The sequence below is a fragment of the Lathyrus oleraceus genome, chromosome 2, assembly GCF_024323335.1.
Source record: "Lathyrus oleraceus cultivar Zhongwan6 chromosome 2, CAAS_Psat_ZW6_1.0, whole genome shotgun sequence".
Taxonomy (NCBI): Eukaryota; Viridiplantae; Streptophyta; class Magnoliopsida; order Fabales; family Fabaceae; genus Lathyrus; species Lathyrus oleraceus.
Window position 1 is genome coordinate 18629041 of NC_066580.1, and position 8993 is coordinate 18638033.

Genomic DNA, 8993 nt, shown 5'->3' on the forward strand with positions numbered 1-8993 from the left:
ACGCAAGGGGAAGGTATTAGCACCCCTCACGTCCGTTGTACTCAACGGGAACCATTAGGTCAGTTGTGTGCGTTAATGTTAGTTTGAAATGTTAGGCTTTTCAGATTATTAGGTGGGAAAGAATAAATAGAATCAAAAGAAAAGAGAAGATGTTTTTGGATTTTTTTTAACGAAGGACTAAACCTAAGTTTTTTATTAGTGGGCCTGACAAGATTTATGAATCCTGCTCCTACGTATCTCAAAAGAGAAATCAAGGCTTACGTAGTTCTGGGTAGAAAAATGTTTGTTTGTTGGTCGATTTTTAGCGAAAGCTATATTGTATTAATCGACGAAAACATTATTTTACCCAAAACAGATGAGGAGTGAACGCATACCACACATCGAACGGATTTACAAATCTACATTCGGAAAAGCGTCATTTATCTCTACTCAACAATCGTGGCCGAAACAATGTTTTGTATCATCTTAAGACAATATACCTTTCATTTATGAAAAAATATTTTTGATTAATCGCACGGCGGCGAGAAAAGAATTTGATTGGTTGGATGTATTTTGAGTGATGGCGAGAACTTGGATGAGCGAGATATACATCTCGAATCCTAGCCTCAGGAGTGCATGGTATACACCATGTTCCATTTCCATCTTTATTGAAAAAAGTTAAGATATGAATTAAGTATTTTGGGAATTTGACTGGGAAAGGATTTGAAGAAACCGCATTGACAGTTTTAGACGATGGCGAGAGTTAAGATTGGCGAGGCATACATCTCGAATCTTAACCTCAGGAGTGCATGGTATACACCATGTTCCATTTCCACCTTTATTGAAAAAGTGTTAAATAAGATTTAGGTATCTTAGATTTGATTGAGAAAGGGTTTGACGAAACCACATTGACAATTTTAGACGATGGCGAGAGTTAAGATTGGCGAGGCATACGTCTCGAATCTTAGCCTCAGGAGTGCATGGTATACACCATGTTCCATTTCCACCTTTATTGGAAAAGTGTTAAATAAGAATTATGTATCTTGAGTTTTTTTGTAAAAATGACTTGACCTAGATCAAGTATTGATGGACGTTTGAGAAATTTGAATGAGTGTTTGAGAAGACAAAGTGGATGAATTTGGATGATGACGAGAACTAGGATTGGCGAGATATACATCTCGAATCCTAGTCTCAGGAGTGCGTGGTATACACCACGTTCCATTTCCATCTTATTGAAAAGGGTTTAGATAGGGATTAATATTTTTGAGTTTTTATTATGAAAATGGCTTGACGTTGGATCAAGCATTTGATGAAGTTTTTTTTTTGAATGGAATAGAATGAGGTGAAGAAATGGATTGATTTGTTTATTGAGAAAATACCTGACATTGGATCGAGTCTTATTTTTGATCTTTTTTGAAATTGTTGATTTTATTCTTGTGTTAGTAGCTAACTAAACAGTCAAGTAATAAAGAAATAAAACAGTACCAAATTATTACACATCGGGGGAGTGGGGTACATCTTGTTAAATGGGGATTAACAAATCATAAAATAATTAAATCGGGCCCAAACAACCAATAATGCATGAGTGTAAGTGCAAGAGAACCGGCTCATTGTAAGAAAGCCCAAGAGTAAGCTATGTGAGGTTGACGGCGATGCTTTAAAAAAAGCAATCGACTTACAAGGGTGTGAAAAAGGGCTCGATATTAAATCGAGAAAATATGATTTTTATAAGTTAAAAAATGGTTTCGAATGCATGATGCAATTAAAAGAAAAAACAAATCTATATTATTAAACAATAATAAAAAAAGAAATATGAATAATAAAGCATAAATATAAAAGAAAATATTAAAAGAAAGAAAAACTACACCTAAGAGTATCGAACCCACTACACTAAAGACCTAGACATCACTCCCCTCCACCAGACCACCTACTAACTAATTGTTATTTTAAGACTAACTTAAATATATAAACTAAGATAAATTAAAAAAAGGATTAAAATAAAAAAACTAAAATAAAAGAAAATTGTTGGTCTACTGGTAATTAAACCCAGCCGCATGGCTGTTGGGTTTACAATGAGGAATAAATTGGAAACCTAAAACATTTAACAACTAACTAACATAGGAAAATTAAAGGAATCTCTTTTTTCTTAATGTTTTTTAAAACTACTTACTCTGTTTAATAATAAATTGAAAAAAAGAAAATAAGGAAAGAAAAACAAAATGGATCCGTCTCTCTCACTCTGCGCTTCTCACAACCCCAAACGCCCTCACGAACTCATCTTTCAAACTCTCCATCGCCTCTCCATATCTCGCTCTCTCTCGAAACCGCCTCTCCATATCTCGTTCACGAACCTCTCTCTCAAACGCTCTTCTCTCGACTCATAATCTAACCCACAGCCCTCTCTCTCAATCGCGTCTCTCCCTCACATCCTCAATCGCTTCGCTCATCTCCCTCAATCAATCCATCCTCGACCTCAACCCTTTCTCTCAATCACTCTCGAATCATACAAAAAACAAAGGCTGAGGCAAAAGAGAGCTCACCTCCGGTGGTGAAGACGGTAATGACGGCTCAACCTCGCTCCTTCCCTCTCCCAAATAGGTTTGTTTTTGATTTTTTAGATTTAGGGTTCTGTTTGCTCCGTTTTTTCAAATCCGCCTCCCTCTCTCAATTTTTTTGTTGTTAATTTTTCGTCCTCTCCACTGATTTCTCTTTCTCTCCTTTTATGCTTCAGATTAGGGTTTCAAATTCGGTCTCTAGAGCTCAAAGAAGAAAATGCCAAAACACTTTTTTGTGCTCAGTACTGGATTGGCCCTGTTTGATGCTGTAATTCGGAAAGGGTACTCTGAACTTAGCTTTTTCTGATCGCTTTTGCCTTAATCCCAAATTGGGAAATTCTAGATTTTTGCATTTTTACTAATTAATTTGCTCCTTTTACTGCAGTGACTTTCTTGATCTTGTTTCTGAGATTGGGGTTACGTTGGCAACCGCCTTTGGACTCGGAGTAGGAGATGCTTTGACTTTTCTTGTGTTAATGCTGTAATAATTTATTTATTTTTTTGCATCAACGCCACCCCATTGTGAGCGCCAACAACTTTGCTGCTTCAACCGCATCCATTGAATCATGAGTACTGTCTGCACCCTTGGATGTGGAGGATTCATGGGAGGAAGGAAGAGCCATAATTTCAGAACCATTTCCTCTGATAACAGTGGGTTTGAGTATAAAAAGCTGGACGCAAGCATCAAATCGGAGCGACAAGGTGGAAACAGCGACGGGATCAAGAACCCAAAGGATGTCCAACTGAGAGCATAGCTTGGCGATAGTAATCATGCCGACATTTACTTACGGTAGACTTCTTCTTTGCCCATGCCATCCAATTCATCGAAACTTGGTAAATTTTAGTAAATTTATGCAGAAACTCATTGTGTTTGATGTTGCAGGAGGACATACTGAGTTTGGTTTGTGAGCATAAAGGTTGGAAGCACCTGCTAGCATGTCCTTTTGCTATGAGAAGCGTCACCATCATATATACCAATATTTAAGTCGGCATCAAATTCTTTTGTCATGTGTAACAAAGACCTTAGTTGATCTTGAGCTAATGCCTTTGTTGGAAATATGTACAACGCACATGAGGATGAATTCTTAAGCAACTCTTCTAGAACAGGCAGGTTGTAGCAAACAGATTTGCCACTTGATGTCATTGTAGCCACAACAACATTCTTGGAATGCAAGCTTGATTTGACAGGACTTTCTTTTTCAAGAATATGGGAGACATCATCCGCTAGTAAATCACTACTGATCTCGAACAAGGAAGGTGTAGCAACATACCTATTCAGAAAGGTGTACACACATTCTGCAGGCCAAGTTTCTTCACAAAGGGATGAAAGGAGTTCCATTAAGATTGTGGTACTAATATTTACTGTCCTACTTCTGTCTTAGGAAAAATAAATTTCAACTTCCTTGTCCATCAAAATTTGTTCTGCTAACTCAGTTTCTACCGGCCATGTTTTTTCCGAGAATTTTGTGACAGAATCTTGGGCAGCAACATCATCAACATCATTTTCAACCTATACTGAAACAGCACAATGAAGAGCAGTGTTCTTATCAAGGCCACAAGCCCAGGAATAATGCATCAGTTGCAAAGTCTTCAACCTCGTGTGGATAGGTATCTCATGTGCTATGCTGCAAGTCACCGCAAAAAGTTGGAACTATGCCCGGGCTAAAAGGAATCGTAAGGCTGCTTCTAGTGTATTTGTATTTGCATAAATCATCTTTTCAGCCAACAGCAAGTTTGCAGAATTCCCTCGCCATCTAAGCTCATGGTAAGGGAGCTTATCTTCATTTCGAATTACTAAGTCCAACATCAATACCCTGCCAAAAGCTTCTGATGTTTTTTCTTGCAGATTCTCGTGACTCAAAGGGACTAAGCAAAGGTGAACCAATGTACATAACTCATTAAAAACAGACGTCGGCTAAGCTCTAGAGCTTCCAAAAGTTCAAAACACGTCAATTCACCTACTTCATCATTCTGAGAGTTTTGTCGCCTGATGCTTCCACGGCTTCTGAAAGAGCAAATCTCTTTCTTAGTTGATCATTAATTCCAATTTTAATGTTGGGATATCCACAGAAGGTGATAACTTAAAAGTTTTTTCTTTCTTATTGTTGATTCTCTTATTCTCCTTTTTTATGGTTTGAGTTTGAATTTCTCAGGGTTTGGTTGCATTTGTTATGCTTTGCCCGACCTTGGTTTCGTACCCGGTTTCTTCTCTATCTTCTGCTCCTGGATCTCAGGTTCTGCTACAACAAATGGCTTCAGCATACGATTGCCAAATGCACTAGACATTGCTAACACCAAACCTACAGGAGGGTTGCAACACCTTGCTACCTTTTGCACATGTAATTGTTCTAAGACGTGGTCCAGTTCTCATTTGCCATATCTCAATAATTCCTTTTCTGGGAGCATGAATAGCCAAACACAAGCAGTAATCACTCTTCATCGGTTCAGAATAAGTGGAGCTTGTTGAGGCTGTATCTTTATTTACCAACATCTCCATGAATAAAACAGCTGGCATCCCTATATCCCTTCCAAAGGCGCACCCCCACAAGTGCTTGAGTATCTAGCAGCAATATGCGACCGAGTGAACCGGTTATAGCAGCCAATGTACCACTTGGTGATAAGGTAAGCTTTTCACCTTTCCTAGGATGATCCTTTATACATGTCAGTTTCACCTCTGATTTCTTTGGTGATTTCTGTGGAGAAGTATTTTCACTCCGTCAAATCAAATTTAGAAAATGAAGCTATAGTGGAAAATGTTGCTGGTACAACTTTAGGCAAGACAGCTCCCACTAAAGACCTGCCTTTGTCCTCAGAAAGTCTATATGCTGAAATCACAGCATTGTCTCCAACAGCCAATGCACAATAATAACGTTGACAATATTCCACAACTAGACAGGTAACTTTACTTGAGAATTTTCAAAATCCTCTTTTGATTCCGAAATTCTGAATCTTGGTTCTCTTGCTTTTGATTCCGAAATTGAGGATTGGCTTCTTCAAACCACTTCTGCAGCATATTCTGAACAACAGAGCCATCACAACGGGCAATGACACCGGGCACAATGAGACAAAACTCTTCTGAGGAACTATCTTGAATCAGGTCTTTCTTTGTTCCACGAACTCTTAACATTCGACGGTAGAGATGAATTCGGCATCGATGGGGACCAATTCGGGTCGGATCCTAAATGGAGATTGGTTGGAATCGGACCATGAGAGGAGGAGGATAGAAATGTAATGGAACATTTATGGCATTTTATTTTGTATGGAACGTGATGAATTGACTTTGTATGGCAGTTCTGAATTTAAATGGAAGGTTTATTGGATATTGTATGGAAAGTTATGAATGAAAATGTAGTTGATTGTATGGAATGTATGAATGAAAATGTAGTTGACAGTATGGAATGTATGAATGAAAATGTAGTTGACAGTATGGAATGTATAACTATTTGGATGGTTATGGTTTAAATTGGTTCCAAATGGATAGTGAAAATGGATATGGATTTTGGATATGGATTTTTAAAAAAAAGTTGGGTTATTGGATATTTGATTATAAAATGGATATGGACTTTTAGGAATAATCCAAGACTAGTCTACATATCAATTTAAATAATAATAACAAATCAGCAAAAACCAAATTAAAAATCAAATTAATCTATAATTCATTAAAATTACTTTGATATCAACTCTAACATTCATTTGGAAATTAAAATCAATTAGAGTTTGAATCATTAGTAAAATAAATAATTAAGATTAAATTGAAATTTGGATTTAAACTTAATTTCGAAATTAAAATCAAATTGAAAGTTAAAAAGAGTCAAATAATAAAAATCCATTTTATAATAAAAACACCATGATCAAGAAGCTAGATAATGACCCATGTCTATCAATAAAAAAAATGGATTTGGGAATGAATGTATGCAAATGAATTTTAGGCCAAGTGTCAAATAAAAATAAAAAAATGAAAAAATTCAGGGTCAAAATCGGGGTATGACAGTTGCCCCTATTTAAGTATCTTCAACTAGAGAATATGAAGCAGGACACTCTTCATATGATCATAGTGGGAGATGATTAAATACTGAGAGGACCCGGATTTTGATCCTGAATCCCCATGACATGATGTGATATGATATGATGTGCCATGATATGCCATGATATGCATGGATGTATGATTCTTTTTTTTGTAATTTTTTATCTGCTAGGGATATGATGGACCCTTGACAGGAGATGCTACTAGACAGACTAATCTGTGGGAATGCTGGTGGTCCACAGGAAGACAGACAAATGGTAAGAAACAAACTCGCTGGGGAAAACCAAATCCTGCTGGAAAGTCAAACACACACTGGGGAGTAATCTGAGTGGAATTTGATAAGCAGTACTTAGAGTACAAGAGAGTAAGTTCACAATTTGACTTACTAAGCCCGAATACGGAAATTTCCACAACATGTTCATGTATGACCTGACAATGCTGGGGAATAATCATGGAGAAAAACTCTTCAGAACAGGTTCATGTATGACCTGACACCGGAATAAGGGTTCCACGACAGGTTCATACATGACCTGAATAGTATTGAACAAAAATATCTTCAGAGCAGGTTCGAGTATGACCTGACCCCGGAATAAAAGGCTCAACAACAGGTTCATACATGACCTGAATAGTATTGAACAAAAATTGGAAAAAACTCTTCAGAGCAGGTTCAAGTATGACCTGACCCCGGAATAAAAGGCTCAACAACAGGTTCATACATGACCTGAATAGTATTGAACAAAAATTGGAAAAAACTCTTCAGAGCAGGTTCAAGTATGACCTGACCCCGGAATAAAAGGCTCAACAACAGGTTCATACATGACCTGAATAGTATTGAACAAAAATTGGAAAAACTCTTCAGAGCAGGTTCAAGTATGACCTGACCCCGGAAAAAAGCTCAACGACAGGTTCATATATGACCTGAATAGTATTGAACGACAGGGAAAAAAATCTTCAGAGCAGGTTCAAGTATGACCCTACACCGGAATAAAGCTCAACAACAGGTTCATACATGACCTGAATAGTATTGAACAAACAGAGAAAGAATCTTCGGAGCAGGTTCATGTATGACCTGATACTGGAATGACAACAATTGGACTCTGACCGTAAGCAATGGACTACAACCACCCTTTAACGGATTTTGCCAACAACAATTGGACTTGAAAATGACCGTGAAAACCGGATGTTGGTTTAGGGATACCAAAGACAAGCTGGAATCAAAGGTCAAAGGATCATAGGATCGACAACAAGACCTGAGTCAATGCAAAATGAGCACGAAGTACATTTCGGTTATGCATGATTTGAATTTCCTTTTATGCATGATATATGAATGATCATGATTACGAGAATGCTGACACTGGGCAGACTGGGAGTTTGTAAAGGCTTTTTATGGAAGCTCATGATTCCTCAACACCGAGAACTCAACCAAACATTTTATGATAGATGTTGTCAAAGGAGGATTCTATCCAGTTTGATGGCCACAGCTTAGCCAATGGATCCTTTTGGAGGATTAATGAATCGTGCTAGCATAATTTTCGGGCACTCGTCTTAAACTCAATAGTTGTTGACGTATGGCAGAATTTGTTTGAGCAATTTGAAAGCATGAAGGGGGTCTGCCCCTCTGTGGCTCATCTTGCCCCAATCTGTTGGGACTTTGAAAATGTTCATCTTGAAAGTGAGTTTGGAAACAACTTGCCATGAGACTACCTCAAGATGGCTTGCCCCAAGTGTTTGAAACTTGCAATGGTCTGAACTTGACTAACCAAATGTTGGAATGGTAAACTCTTGGTTGACTGTCCTTTGGATAGTTGGACTCATTGAGCTCTGAGGTGGCTTGCCCCGGTCTAAGTCTTGAAGCAAATTACTCTTGGTTAACTGAACCTTGGAGTGATTGGACTTACTGAGCTCCGAGGTGGCTTGCCCCGGTCTGATTCTTGAAGCAGATTACTCTTGGCTAGATGACCCTTAGGATGATTAGCTCGAATTAACTGATGCTCAAAGTGATTTGCCCCCGAATAGACTTCTTTCACTCCATCTAGTTCCTCAACTGTGTATTGAATTTCTTTGATGCTGAGTGTTGACTCGCAAATAAGATTGTTCATTCAAAAATGGTAATTTTAATTCAATGCTTATGCAAAAATTTAAAATCAAAATTTATTGATATGAACGGGTGAAATACAGTGAACGAGTCGTTGATAAGAACACAATGGTGATCAAGTCATTCGCAGTATACAAGTTGGTGCTATCAAATGATTAACAAAAATCGTTTGGAGTCAAGTTAACACAACCTTGTTATAGTATGCTTTCAAAATAAACCCTGCCTCAATTAGGTCTTTTAAGGGTTGTAACGTGGTCTGGTTCGCGGTTTCTTGAAACAAAAGGATATAAGGCTCAAAATTTATTTTTACCCACCCCTTCTTCTTGATGATCTCCAGTTC

At 37.8% G+C, this 8993-nt stretch overlaps 1 pseudogene; it reads right to left on the bottom strand.

Annotated features, from left to right (window-relative positions):
- Nucleotides 1-4812: 4812 nt before the first annotated feature.
- LOC127121680 (uncharacterized) lies at nucleotides 4813-5661 on the bottom strand (annotated as a pseudogene).
- Between the last annotated feature and the right edge of the window lie 3332 nt (nucleotides 5662-8993).